This window comes from Elephas maximus, chromosome 2 (assembly GCF_024166365.1).
Source record: "Elephas maximus indicus isolate mEleMax1 chromosome 2, mEleMax1 primary haplotype, whole genome shotgun sequence".
Lineage (NCBI taxonomy): Eukaryota > Metazoa > Chordata > Mammalia > Proboscidea > Elephantidae > Elephas > Elephas maximus.
This window is the reverse complement of record NC_064820.1, coordinates 235,939,040-235,956,650: the sequence shown is the minus strand read 5'-3', so window position 1 is coordinate 235,956,650 and position 17,611 is coordinate 235,939,040.

Below are 17,611 nucleotides of genomic sequence, written 5' to 3'. Positions count from 1 at the left end.
CCCCTAACATCAAAGAACACTAACACCCTAAGAACAAACAACCCTAACCCCCAACAACAAACACTAACCCCCAAACAACAAACAAACCTAACCCCTAAAAACCAAAAACACTAAACCACTAACAACAAACAACCCTAACCCACTAACAACAAACAACCCTAACATCCTAACAACAAACAACACTAACACCCTAACAACAAACAACACTAACACCCTAACAACAAAAACCACTAAAACCCAACAAGAAAAAATCCTAAACCCCTAATAACAAACACTATCCCCCTAACAACAAACAACACTAAACCCCTAACAAGAAACTACCCTAACCCCATAACAACAAACAACACTAACCCCGTAACAACAAACAACACTAACTCCCAAATAACAAACAACCCTAACCCCCTAACAACAAACAATCCTAACTCCCAAACAACCAACAACACTAACCCCCTAACCACAATAAACACTAACACCCTAACAACAAAAACCACTGAACCCCAACAAGAAACAACCCTAAACCCCTAACAACAAACACTAACCCCCTGACAACAAACAACACTAAACCCCTAACAACAAACAACACTAACCCCCTAACAACAAACAACCCCAAACCCCTAACAACAAACACTAACCCCCAAACAACAAACAACCCTAAGCCACTAACAACAAATAACCCTAAACCACTAACAACAAACAACCCTAACACCCTAACAACACTAACCCCCTAACAACAAACAACCCTAAACCCCTAACATCAAACAACACTAACCCCCTAACAACACAAAACACTAACACCCTAACAACAAACAACACTAACACCCTAACAACAAAAACCACTAAACCCCAACAAGAAACAACCATAAACCCCTAACAACAAACACTAACCCCCTAACAACAAACAACACTAAACCCCTAACAAGAAACTACCCTAACCCCGTAACAACAAACACTAACCCCCTAACAACAAACAACGCTAACCAAACAACAAACAAACCTAACCCACTAACAAAAAACAACACTAACACCCCAGCAACAAACAACCCTAACCCCTAACAACAAACAACACTAACACCCTAACAACAAAAACCACTAAACCCCAACAAGAAACAACCCTAAACCCCTAACAACAAACACTAACCCCCTAACAACAAACAACACTAAACCCCTAACAAGAAACTACCCTAACCCCGTAACAACAAACAACACTAACCCCCTAACAACAAACAACGCTAACCAAACAACAAACAAACCTAACCCACTAACAAAAAACAACACTAACACCCCAGCAACAAACAACCCTAACCCCTAACAACAAACTACACTAACACCCTAACAACAAACAACCCTAACCCACTAACAACAAACAGCACTAACCCCCTAACAACAAACAACCCTAAACCCCTAACATCAAAGAACAGAAACACCCTAACAACAAACAACACTAACCCCCTAACAAAAAACAACCCTAAACCCCTAACATCAAAGAACACTAACACCCTAACAACAAAAAACCCTAACCCCCTAACAACAAACACTAACCCCCAAACAACAAACAATCCTAACCCCTAAAATCCAAAAACACTAACCCACTAACAACAAACAACCCTAACCCACTAACAACAAAAAACCCTCACACCCCAAAAACAAACAACACTATCCCCCTAACAACAAACAACCCTAAACCCCTAACATCAAACAACACTAACCCCCTAACAACACAAAACACTAACACCCTAACAACAAACAACAGTAACCCCGTAACGACAAACAACACTAACCCCCTAAAAACAAACAACCCTAAACCCCTAACATCAAACAACACTAACCCCCTAACAACACAAAACACTAACACCCTAAGAACAAACAACACTAACTCCCTAAGAACAAATACCACTAAACCCCAACAAGAAACAACCCTAAACCCCTAACAAAAAACACTAACCCCCTAACAACAAACAACAGTAAACCCCTAACAAGAAACTACCCTAACCCCGTAACAACAAACAACACTAACCCAGTAACAACAAACAACCCTAACACCCAAACAACAAACAACCCTAACCCCCTAAAAACAAACAATCCTAACCCCCGAACAACCAACAACACTAACCCCCTAACCACAATAAACACTAACACCCGAACAACAAAAACCACTAAACCCCAACAAGAAACAACCTTAAACCCCTAACAACAAACAACCCTAAACCCCTAACAACAAAGAACACTAACACCCTAACAAAAAACAACCCTAACCCCCTAACAACAAACAACACTAACCCCCTAACAACAAACAACCCTAACCAAACAACAAAAAACCCTAACCCACTAACAACAAACAACACTAACACCCTAACAACAAACAACCCTAACTCCCTAACAAACAAAACTAACACCCTAACAACAAACAACCCTATCCCCCTAAAAACAAACAACACTAACCCGCTAACAACAAACAACCCTAAACCTCTAACATCAAAGAACACTAACACCCTAACAACAAACAACCCTAGCCCCCTAACAACAAACACTAACCCCCAAGCAACAAACAACCCTAACACCCTAACAACAAAAAACACTAACCCCCTAACAACAAACAACCCTAAACCCCTAACATCAAACAACACTAACCCACTAACAACACAAAACACTAACACCCTAACAACAAACAACACTAACACCCTAACAACAAACAACCCTAACCCCCTAACAAAAAACAACACTAACCCCCAACAACAAACAACCCTAAACCCCTAACATGAAAGAACACTAACACCCTAAGAACAAACAACCCTAACCCCCAACAACAAACACTAACCCCCAAACAACAAACAAACCTAACCCCTAAAAACCAAAAACACTAAACCACTAACAACAAACAACCCTAACCCACTAACAACAAACAACCCTAACATCCTAACAACAAACAACACTAACACCCTAACAACAAACAACACTAACACCCTAACAACAAAAACCACTAAAACCCAACAAGAAAAAACCCTAAACCCCTAATAACAAACACTATCCCCCTAACAACAAACAACACTAAACCCCTAACAAGAAACTACCCTAACCCCATAACAACAAACAACACTAACCCCGTAACAACAAACAACACTAACTCCCAAATAACAAACAACCCTAACCCCCTAACAACAAACAATCCTAACTCCCAAACAACCAACAACACTAACCCCCTAACCACAATAAACACTAACACCCTAACAACAAAAACCACTAAACCCCAACAAGAAACAACCCTAAACCCCTAACAACAAACACTAACCCCCTAACAACAAACAACACTAAACCCCTAACAACAAACAACACTAACCCCCTAACAACAAACAACCCCAAACAACTAACAACAAACACTAACCCCCAAACAACAAACAACCCTAAGCCACTAACAACAAATAACCCTAAACCACTAACAACAAACAACCCTAACACCCTAACAACAAACACTAACCCCCTAACAACAAACAACCCTAAACCCCTAACATCAAACAACACTAACCCCCTAACAACACAAAACACTAACACCCTAACAACAAACAACAGTAACCCCGTAACGACAAACAACACTAACCCCCTAAAAACAAACAACCCTAAACCCCTAACATCAAACAACACTAACCCCCTAACAACACAAAACACTAACACCCTAAGAACAAACAACACTAACACCCTAAGAACAAATACCACTAAACCCCAACAAGAAACAACCCTAAACCCCTAACAAAAAACACTAACCCCCTAACAACAAACAACAGTAAACCCCTAACAAGAAACTACCCTAACCCCGTAACAACAAACAACACTAACCCAGTAACAACAAACAACCCTAACACCCAAACAACAAACAACCCTAACCCCCTAAAAACAAACAATCCTAACCCCCGAACAACCAACAACACTAACCCCCTAACCACAATAAACACTAACACCCCAACAACAAAAACCACTAAACCCCAACAAGAAACAACCCGAAACCCCTAACAACAAACAAAACTAACCCCCTAACAACAAACAACCCTAACCAAACAACAAAAAACCCTAACCCACTAACAACAAACAACACTAACACCCTAACAACAAACAACCCTAACCCCCTAACAACAAACAACACTAACCCCCTAACAACAAACAACACTAACCCCCTAACAACAAGCAACCCTAACCCCCCAACAACAAACAACACTAACCCCCTAACAACAAACAACCCTAAACCCCTAACATCAAAGAACACTAACACCCTAAGAACAAACAACCCTAACCCCCAACAACAAACACTAACCCCCAAACAACAAACAAACCTAACCCCTAAAAACCAAAAACACTAAACCACTAACAACAAACAACCCTAACCCACTAACAACAAACAACCCTAACATCCTAACAACAAACAACACTAACACCCTAACAACAAACAACACTAACACCCTAACAACAAAAACCAATAAAACCCAACAAGAAAAAATCCTAAACCCCTAATAACAAACACTATCCCCCTAACAACAAACAACACTAAACCCCTAACAAGAAACTACCCTAACCCCATAACAACAAACAACACTAACCCCGTAACAACAAACAACACTAACTCCCAAATAACAAACAACCCTAACCCCCTAACAACAAACAATCCTAACTCCCAAACAACCAACAACACTAACCCCCTAACCACAATAAACACTAACACCCTAACAACAAAAACCACTGAACCCCAACAAGAAACAACCCTAAACCCCTAACAACAAACACTAACCCCCTGACAACAAACAACACTAAACCCCTAACAACAAACAACACTAACCCCCTAACAACAAACAACCCCAAACCCCTAACAACAAACACTAACCCCCAAACAACAAACAACCCTAAGCCACTAACAACAAATAACCCTAAACCACTAACAACAAACAACCCTAACACCCTAACAACACTAACCCCCTAACAACAAACAACCCTAAACCCCTAACATCAAACAACCCTAACCCCCTAACAACACAAAACACTAACACCCTAACAACAAACAACACTAACACCCTAACAACAAAAACCACTAAACCCCAACAAGAAACAACCATAAACCCCTAACAACAAACACTAACCCCCTAACAACAAACAACACTAAACCCCTAACAAGAAACTACCCTAACCCCGTAACAACAAACACTAACCCCCTAACAACAAACAACGCTAACCAAACAACAAACAAACCTAACCCACTAACAAAAAACAACACTAACACCCCAGCAACAAACAACCCTAACCCCTAACAACAAACAACACTAACACCCTAACAACAAAAACCACTAAACCCCAACAAGAAACAACCCTAAACCCCTAACAACAAACACTAACCCCCTAACAACAAACAACACTAAACCCCTAACAAGAAACTACCCTAACCCCGTAACAACAAACAACACTAACCCCCTAACAACAAACAACGCTAACCAAACAACAAACAAACCTAACCCACTAACAAAAAACAACACTAACACCCCAGCAACAAACAACCCTAACCCCTAACAACAAACTACACTAACACCCTAACAACAAACAACCCTAACCCACTAACAACAAACAGCACTAACCCCCTAACAACAAACAACCCTAAACCCCTAACATCAAAGAACAGAAACACCCTAACAACAAACAACACTAACCCCCTAACAAAAAACAACCCTAAACCCCTAACATCAAAGAACACTAACACCCTAACAACAAAAAACCCTAACCCCCTAACAACAAACACTAACCCCCAAACAACAAACAATCCTAACCCCTAAAATCCAAAAACACTAACCCACTAACAACAAACAACCCTAACCCACTAACAACAAAAAACCCTCACACCCCAAAAACAAACAACACTATCCCCCTAACAACAAACAACCCTAAACCCCTAACATCAAACAACACTAACCCCCTAACAACACAAAACACTAACACCCTAACAACAAACAACAGTAACCCCGTAACGACAAACAACACTAACCCCCTAAAAACAAACAACCCTAAACCCCTAACATCAAACAACACTAACCCCCTAACAACACAAAACACTAACACCCTAAGAACAAACAACACTAACTCCCTAAGAACAAATACCACTAAACCCCAACAAGAAACAACCCTAAACCCCTAACAAAAAACACTAACCCCCTAACAACAAACAACAGTAAACCCCTAACAAGAAACTACCCTAACCCCGTAACAACAAACAACACTAACCCAGTAACAACAAACAACCCTAACACCCAAACAACAAACAACCCTAACCCCCTAAAAACAAACAATCCTAACCCCCGAACAACCAACAACACTAACCCCCTAACCACAATAAACACTAACACCCGAACAACAAAAACCACTAAACCCCAACAAGAAACAACCTTAAACCCCTAACAACAAACAACCCTAAACCCCTAACAACAAAGAACACTAACACCCTAACAAAAAACAACCCTAACCCCCTAACAACAAACAACACTAACCCCCTAACAACAAACAACCCTAACCAAACAACAAAAAACCCTAACCCACTAACAACAAACAACACTAACACCCTAACAACAAACAACCCTAACTCCCTAACAAACAAAACTAACACCCTAACAACAAACAACCCTATCCCCCTAAAAACAAACAACACTAACCCGCTAACAACAAACAACCCTAAACCTCTAACATCAAAGAACACTAACACCCTAACAACAAACAACCCTAGCCCCCTAACAACAAACACTAACCCCCAAGCAACAAACAACCCTAACACCCTAACAACAAAAAACACTAACCCCCTAACAACAAACAACCCTAAACCCCTAACATCAAACAACACTAACCCACTAACAACACAAAACACTAACACCCTAACAACAAACAACACTAACACCCTAACAACAAACAACCCTAACCCCCTAACAAAAAACAACACTAACCCCCAACAACAAACAACCCTAAACCCCTAACATCAAAGAACACTAACACCCTAAGAACAAACAACCCTAACCCCCAACAACAAACACTAACCCCCAAACAACAAACAAACCTAACCCCTAAAAACCAAAAACACTAAACCACTAACAACAAACAACCCTAACCCACTAACAACAAACAACCCTAACATCCTAACAACAAACAACACTAACACCCTAACAACAAACAACACTAACACCCTAACAACAAAAACCACTAAAACCCAACAAGAAAAAACCCTAAACCCCTAATAACAAACACTATCCCCCTAACAACAAACAACACTAAACCCCTAACAAGAAACTACCCTAACCCCATAACAACAAACAACACTAACCCCGTAACAACAAACAACACTAACTCCCAAATAACAAACAACCCTAACCCCCTAACAACAAACAATCCTAACTCCCAAACAACCAACAACACTAACCCCCTAACCACAATAAACACTAACACCCTAACAACAAAAACCACTAAACCCCAACAAGAAACAACCCTAAACCCCTAACAACAAACACTAACCCCCTAACAACAAACAACACTAAACCCCTAACAACAAACAACACTAACCCCCTAACAACAAACAACCCCAAACAACTAACAACAAACACTAACCCCCAAACAACAAACAACCCTAAGCCACTAACAACAAATAACCCTAAACCACTAACAACAAACAACCCTAACACCCTAACAACAAACACTAACCCCCTAACAACAAACAACCCTAAACCCCTAACATCAAACAACACTAAACCCCTAACAACACAAAACACTAACACCCTAACAACAAACAACAGTAACCCCGTAACGACAAACACCACTAACCCCCTAAAAACAAACAACCCTAAACCCCTAACATCAAACAACACTAACCCCCTAACAACACAAAACACTAACACCCTAAGAACAAACAACACTAACACCCTAAGAACAAATACCACTAAACCCCAACAAGAAACAACCCTAAACCCCTAACAAAAAACACTAACCCCCTAACAACAAACAACAGTAAACCCCTAACAAGAAACTACCCTAACCCCGTAACAACAAACAACACTAACCCAGTAACAACAAACAACCCTAACACCCAAACAACAAACAACCCTAACCCCCTAAAAACAAACAATCCTAACCCCCGAACAACCAACAACACTAACCCCCTAACCACAATAAACACTAACACCCGAACAACAAAAACCACTAAACCCCAACAAGAAACAACCTTAAACCCCTAACAACAAACAACCCTAAACCCCTAACAACAAAGAACACTAACACCCTAACAAAAAACAACCCTAACCCCCTAACAACAAACAACACTAACACCCTAACAACAAACAACCCTAACCCCCTAACAACAAAAAACACTAACCCCCTAACATCAAACAACCCTAAACCCCTAACATCAAAGAACACTAACACCCTAACAACAAACAACCCTAACCCACTAACAACAAAAAACCCTCACACCCCAAAAACAAACAACACTATCCCCCTAACAACAAACAACCCTAAACCCCTAACATCAAACAACACTAACCCCCTAACAACACAAAACACTAACACCCTAACAACAAACAACAGTAACCCCGTAACGACAAACAACACTAACCCACTAAAAACAAACAACCCTAAACCCTTAACATCTAACAACACTAACCACCTAACAACACAAAACACTAACACCCTAACAACAAACAACACTAACACCCTAACAACAAAAACCACTAAACCCCAACAAGAAACAACCCTAAACCCCTAACAACAAACACTAACCCGCTAACAACAAACAACACTAAACCCCTAACAAGAAACTACCCTAACCCCGTAACAACAAACAACACTAACCCCGTAACAACAAACAACGCTAACCCCCAAACAACAAACAACCCTAACCCCCAAACAACAAACAACGCTAACCCCCTAAAAACAAACAACACTAACCCCCTAACAACAAACAACCCTAAACCCCTAACATCAAAGAACACTAACACCCTATCAACAAACAAAACTAACCCCCTAACAACAAACACTAACCCCCAAGCAACAAACAACCCTAACTCCTAAAAACCAAAAACACTAACCCACTAACAACAAACAACCCTAACCCACAATCAACAAACAACCCTAACACCCTAACAACAAAAAACACTAACCCCCTAACAACAAACAACCCTAAACCCCTAACATCAAACAACACTAACCCCCTAACAACACAAAACACTAATACCCTAACAACAAACAACACTAACACCCTAACAACAAAAACCACTAAACCCCAACAAGAAACAACCCTAAACCCCTAACAACAAACACTAACCCCCTAACAACAAACAACACTAAACCCCTAACAAGAAACTACCCTAACCCCATAACAACAAACAACCCTAACCCCGTAACAACAAACAACCCTAACCCCTAAACAACAAACAACCATAACCCCCTAACAACAAACAATCCTAACCCCCGAACAACCAACAACACTAACCCCCTAACCACAGTAAACACTAACACCCTAACAACAAAAACCACTAAACCCCAACAAGAAACAACCCTAAACCCCTAACAACAAACAACACTAACCCCCTAACAACAAACAACCCTAACCAAACAACAAAAAACCCTAAACCACTAACAACAAAAAACACTAACACCCTAACAACAAACAACCATAACCCCCTAACAACAAACAACACTAACACCCTAACAACAAACAACCCTAACCCCCTAACAACAAACCCTAACCCCCAAACAACAAACAACCCTAACCCCTAAAAACCAAAAACACTAACCCACTAACAACAAACAACCCTAAACCACTAACAACAAACAACACTAACACCCTAACAACAAACAACACTAACCCCCTAACAACAAACAACCCTAAACCCCTAACATCAAACAACACTAACCCCCTAACAACACAAAACACTAACACCCTAACAACAAACAACACTAACACCCGAACAACAAAAACCACTAAACCCCAACAAGAAACAACCCTAAACCCCTAACAACAAACACTAACCCCCTAACAACAAACAACACTAAACCCCTAACAAGAAACTACCCTAACCACGTAACAACAAACAACACTAACCCCGTAACAACAAACAATCCTAACCCCCAAACAACAAACAACCCTAAACCCCAAACAACAAACAAACCTAACCCCCTAACAACAAACAATCCTAACCCCCGAACAACCAACAACACTAACCCCCTAACCACAATAAACACTAACACCCTAACAACAAAAACCACTAAACGCAAACAAGAAACAACCCTAAACCCCTAACAACAAACAACACTAACCCCCTAACAACAAACAACCCTAACCAAACAACAAAAAACCCTAACCCACTAACAACAAACAACACTAACACCCTAACAACAAACAACCCTAATTCCCTAACCAACAACACTAACACCCTAACAACAAACAACCCTATCCCCCTAAAAACAAACAACACTAACCCGCTAACAACAAACAACCCTAAACCCCTAACATCAAAGAACACTAACACCCTAACAACAAACAACCCTAACCCCCTAACAACAAACACTAACCCCCAAGCAACAAACAACCCTAACACCCTAACAACAAAAAACACTAACCCCCTAACAACAAACAACCCTAAACCCCTAACATCAAACAACACTAACCCACTAACAACACAAAACACTAACACCCTAACAACAAACAACACTAACACCCTAACAACAAACAACCCTAACCCCCTAACAAAAAACAACACTAACCCCCAACAACAAACAACCCTAAACCCCTAACATCAAAGAACACTAACACCCTAAGAACAAACAACCCTAACCCCCAACAACAAACACTAACCCCCAAACAACAAACAAACCTAACCCCTAAAAACCAAAAACACTAAACCACTAACAACAAACAACCCTAACCCACTAACAACAAACAACCCTAACATCCTAACAACAAACAACACTAACACCCTAACAACAAACAACACTAACACCCTAACAACAAAAACCACTAAAACCCAACAAGAAAAAACGCTAAACCCCTAATAACAAACACTATCCCCCTAACAACAAACAACACTAAACCCCTAACAAGAAACTACCCTAACCCCATAACAACAAACAACACTAACCCCGTAACAACAAACAACACTAACTCCCAAATAACAAACAACCCTAACCCCCTAACAACAAACAATCCTAACTCCCGAACAACCAACAACACTAACCCCTTAACCACAATAAACACTAACACCCTAACAACAAAAACCACTAAACCCCAACAAGAAACAACCCTAAACCCCTAACAACAAACACTAACCCCCTAACAACAAACAACACTAAACCCCTAACAACAAACAACACTAACCCCCTAACAACAAACAACCCCAAACCCCTAACAACAAACACTAACCCCCAAACAACAAACAGCCCTAAGCCACTAACAACAAATAACCCTAAACCACTAACAACAAACAACCCTAACACCCTAACAACAAACACTAACCCCCTAACAACAAACAACCCTAAACCCCTAACATCAAACAACACTAACCCCCTAACAACACAAAACACTAACACCCTAACAACAAACAACACTAACACCCTAACAACAAAAACCACTAAACCCCAACAAGAAACAACCCTAAACCCCTAACAACAAACACTAACCCCCTAACAACAAACAACACTAAACCCCTAACAAGAAACTACCCTAACCCCATAACAACAAACAACACTAACCCCCTAACAACAAACAACGCTAACCAAACAACAAACAAACCTAACCCACTAACAAAAAACAACACTAACACCCCAGCAACAAACAACCCTAACCCCTAACAACAAACTACACTAACACCCTAAAAACAAACAACCCTAACCCACTAACAACAAACAGCACTAACCCCCTAACAACAAACAACCCTAAACCCCTAACATCAAAGAACAGAAACACCCTAACAACAAACAACACTAACCCCCTAACAAAAAACAACCCTAAACCCCTAACATCAAAGAACACTAACACCCTAGCAACAAAAAACCCTAACCCCCTAACAACAAACACTAACCCCCAAACAACAAACAATCCTAACCAATAAAATCCAAAAACACTAACCCACTAACAACAAACAACCCTAACCCACTAACAACAAAAAACCCTCACACCCCAAAAACAAACAACACTATCCCCCTAACAACAAACAACGCTAAACCCCTAACATCAAACAACACTAACCCTCTAACAACACAAAACACTAACACCCTAACAACAAACAACAGTAACCCCGTAACGACAAACAACACTAACCCCCTAAAAACAAACAACCCTAAACCCCTAACATCAAACAACACTAACCCCCTAACAACACAAAACACTAACACCCTAACAACAAACAACACTAACACCCTAACAACAAAAACCACTAAACCCCAACAAGAAACAACCCTAAACCCCTAACAACAAACACTAACCCCCTAACAACAAACAACACTAAGCCCCTAACAAGAAACTACCCTAACCCCGTAACAACAAACAACACTAACCCCGTAACAACAAACAACGCTAACCCCCAAACAACAAACAACCCTAACCCCCAAACAACAAACAACGCTAACCCCTAAAAACAAACAACACTAACCCCCTAACAACAAACAACCCTAAACCCCTAACATCAAAGAACACTAACACCCGATCAACAAACAAAACTAACCCCCTAACAACAAACACTAACCCCCAAGCAACAGACAACCCTAACTCCTAAAAACCAAAAACACTAACCCACTAACCACAAACAACCCTAACCCACAATCAACAAACACCCCTAACACCCTAACAACAAAAAACACTAACCCCCTAACAACAAACAACCCTAAACGCCTAACATCAAACAACACTAACCCCCTAACAACACAAAACACTAATACCCTAACAACAAACAACACTAACACCCTAACAACAAAAACCACTAAACCCCAACAAGAAACAACCCCAAACCCCTAACAACAAACAACACCACTCCCTAACAACAAACAACACTAACCAAACAACAAAAAACTCTAACCCACTAACAACAAACAACACTAACACCCTAACAACAAACAATCCTAACCCCCTAACAACAAACAACACTAACACCCTAACAACAAACAACCCTAACCCCCTAAAAAAAAACAACACTAACCCCCAACAACAAACAACCCTAAACCCCTAACATCAAACAACACTAACCCCCTAACAACACAAAACACTAACACCCTAACAACAAACAACAGTAACCCCGTAACGACAAACAACACTAACCCCCTAAAAACAAACAACCCTAAACCCCTAACATCAAACAACACTAACCCCCTAACAACACAAAACACTAACACCCTAACAACAAACAACACTAACACCCTAACAACAAAAACCACTAAACCCCAACAAGAAACAACCCTAAACCCCTAACAACAAACACTATCCCCCTAACAACAAACAACACTAAGCCCCTAACAAGAAACTACCCTAACCCCGTAACAACAAACAACACTAACCCCGTAACAACAAACAACGCTAACCCCCAAACAACAAACAACCCTAACCCCCAAACAACAAACAACGCTAACCCCCTAAAAACAAACAACACTAACCCCCTAACAACAAACAACCCTAAACCCCTAACATCAAAGAACACTAACACCCTATCAAAAAAGAAAACTAACCCCCTAACAACAAACACTAACCCCCAAGCAACAAACAACCCTAACTCCTAAAAACCAAAAACACTAACCCACTAACAACAAACAACCCTAACCCACAATCAACAAACAACCCTAACACCCTAACAACAAAAAACACTAACCCCCTAACAACAAACAACCCTAAACCCCTAACATCAAACAACACTAACCCCCTAACAACACAAAACACTAATACCCTAACAACAAACAACACTAACACCCTAACAACAAAAACCACTAAACCCCAACAAGAAACAACCCCAAACCCCTAACAACAAACAACACCACTCCCTAACAACAAACAACCCTAACCAAACAACAAAAAACTCTAACCCACTAACAACAAACAACACTAACACCCTAACAACAAACAATCCTAAACCCCTAACAACAAACAACACTAACACCCTAACAACAAACAACCCTAACCCCCTAACAATAAACAACACTAACCCCCAACAACAAACAACCCTAAACCCCTAACATCAAAGAACACTAACACCCTAAGAAAAAACAACCCTAACCCCAACAACAAACACTAACCCCCAAACAACAAACAAACCTAACCCCTAAAAACCAAAAACACTAAACAACTAACAACAAACAACACTAACCCACTAACAAAAAGCAACCCTAACATCCTAACAACAAACAACACTAACACCCTAACAACAAACAACACTAACACCCCAACAACAAAAACCACTAAACCCCAACAAGAAACAACCCTAAACCCCTAACAACAAACAACACCACTCCCTAACAACAAACAACCCTAACCAAACAGCAAAAAACTCTAACCCACTAACAACAAACAACACTAACACCCTAACAAAAAACAACCCTAACCCACGAACAACAAACAACCCTAAACCACTAACAACAAACAACCCTAACACCCTAACAACAAACAACACTAACCTCATAACAACAAACAACCCTAAACCCCTAACATCAAACAACACTAACCCCCTAACAACACAAAACACTAACACCCTAAGAACAAACAACACTAACACCCTAAGAACAAATACCACTAAACCCCAACAAGAAACAACCCTAAACCCCTAACAAAAAACACTAACCCCCTAACAACAAACAACAGTAAACCCCTAACAAGAAACTACCCTAACCCCGTAACAACAAACAACACTAACCCAGTAACAACAAACAACCCTAACACCCAAACAACAAACAACCCTAACCCCCTAAAAACAAACAATCCTAACCCCCGAACAACCAACAACACTAACCCCCTAACCACAATAAACAGTAACACCCGAACAACAAAAACCACTAAACCCCAACAAGAAACAACCTTAAACCCCTAACAACAAACAAACCTAAAACCCCTAACAACAAAGAACACTAACACCCTAACAAAAAACAACCCTAACCCCCTAACAACAAACAACACTAACACCCTAACAACAAACAACCCTAACCCCCTAACAACAAACAACACTAACCCCCTAACATCAAACAACCCTAAACCCCTAACATCAAAGAACACTAACACCCTAACAACAAACAACCCTAACCCACTAACAACAAACACTAACCCCCAAACAACAAACAACACTAACCCCTAAAAACCAAAAACACTAACCCACTAACAAGAAACAACCCTAACCCACTAACAACAAACAACCCTAACACCCTAGCAACAAACAACACTAACCCCATAACGTCAAACAACCCTAAACCCCTAACATCAAACAACACTAACCCCCTAACAACACAAAACACTAACACCCTATCAACAAACAACACTAACACCCTAACAACAAAAACCACTAAACCCCAACAAGAAACAACCCTAAACCCCTAACAACAAACAACACTAAACCCCTAACAAGAAACTACCCTAACCCCGTAACAACAAACAACACTAACCCCGTAACAACAAACAACCCTAACCCCCAAACAACAAACATCCCTAACCCCCTAAGAAAAAACAATCCTAACCCCCGAACAACCAACAACACTAACCCCCTAACCACAATAAACACTAACACCCCAACAACAAAAACCACTAAACCCCAACAAGAAACAACCCGAAACCCCTAACAACAAACAACACTAACCCCCTAACAACAAACAACCCTAACCAAACAACAAACAACCCTAACCCACTAACAACAAACAACACTAACACCCTAACAACAAACAACCCTAACCCCCTAACAACAAACAACACTAACCCCCTAACAACAAACAACCCTAACCCCCTAACAACAAACAACACTAACCCCCTAACAACAAACAACCCCAAACCCCTAACAACAAACACTAACCCCCAAACAACAAACAACCCTAAGCCACTAACAACAAATAACCCTAAACCACTAACAACAAACAACCCTAACACCCTAACAACAAACACTAACCCCCTAATAACAAACAACCCTAAACCCCTAACATCAAACAACACTAACCCCCTAACAACACAAAACACTAACACCCTAACAACAAACAACACTAACACCCTAACAACAAAAACCACTAAACCCCAACAAGAAACAACCCTAAACCCCTAACAACAAACACTAACCCCCTAACAACAAACAACACTAAACCCCTAACAAGAAACTACCCTAACCCCGTAACAACAAACAACACTAACCCCCTAACAACAAACAATGCTAACCAAACAACAAACAAACCTAACCCACTAACAAAAAACAACACTAACACCCCAGCAACAAACAACCCTAACCCCTAACAACAAACAACACTAACACCCTAACAACAAACAACCCTAACCCCCTAACAACAAACAGCACTAACCCCCTAACAACAAACAACCCTAAACCCCTAACATCAAAGAACAGAAACACTCTAACAACAAACAACACTATCCCCCTAACAAAAAACAACCCTAAACCCCTAACATCAAAGAACACTAACACCCTAACAACAAACAACCCTAACCCCCTAACAACAAATACTAACCCCCAAACAACAAACAATCCTAACCCCTAAAATCCAAAAACACTAACCCACTAACAACAAACAACCCTAACCCACTAACAACAAAAAACCCTCACACCCCAAAAACAAACAACACTATCCCCCTAACAACAAACAACCCTAAACCACTAACATCAAACAACACTAACCCCCTAACAACACAAAACACTAACACCCTAACAGCAAACAACAGTAACCCCGTAACGACAAACAACACTAACCCCCTAAAAACAAACAACCCTAAACCCCTAACATCTAACAACACTAACCACCTAACAACACAAAATACTAACACCCTAACAACAAACAACACTAACACCCTAACAACAAAAACCACTAAACCCCAACAAGAAACAACCCTAAACCCCTAACAACAAACACTAACCCCCTAACAACAAACAACACTAAACCCCTAACAAGAAACTACCCTAACCCCGTAACAACAAACAACACTAACACCCTAACAACAAACAACGCTAACCCCCAAACAACAAACAACCCTAACCCCCAAACAACAAACAACGCTAACCCCCTAAAAACAAACAACACTAACCCCCTAACAACAAACAACCCTAAACCCCTAACATCAAAGAACACTAACACCCTATCAACAAACAAAACTAACCCCCTAACAACAAACACTAACCCCCAAGCAACAAACAACCCTAACTCCTAAAAACCAAAAACACTAACCCACTAACAACAAACAACCCTAACCCACAATCAACAAACAACCCTAACACCCTAACAACAAAAAACACTAACCCCCTAACAACAAACAACCCTAAACCCCTAACATCAAACAACACTAAACCCCTAACAACACAAAACACTAATACCCTAACAACAAACAACACTAACACCCTAAGAACAAAAACCACTAAACCCCAACAAGAAACAACCCCAAACC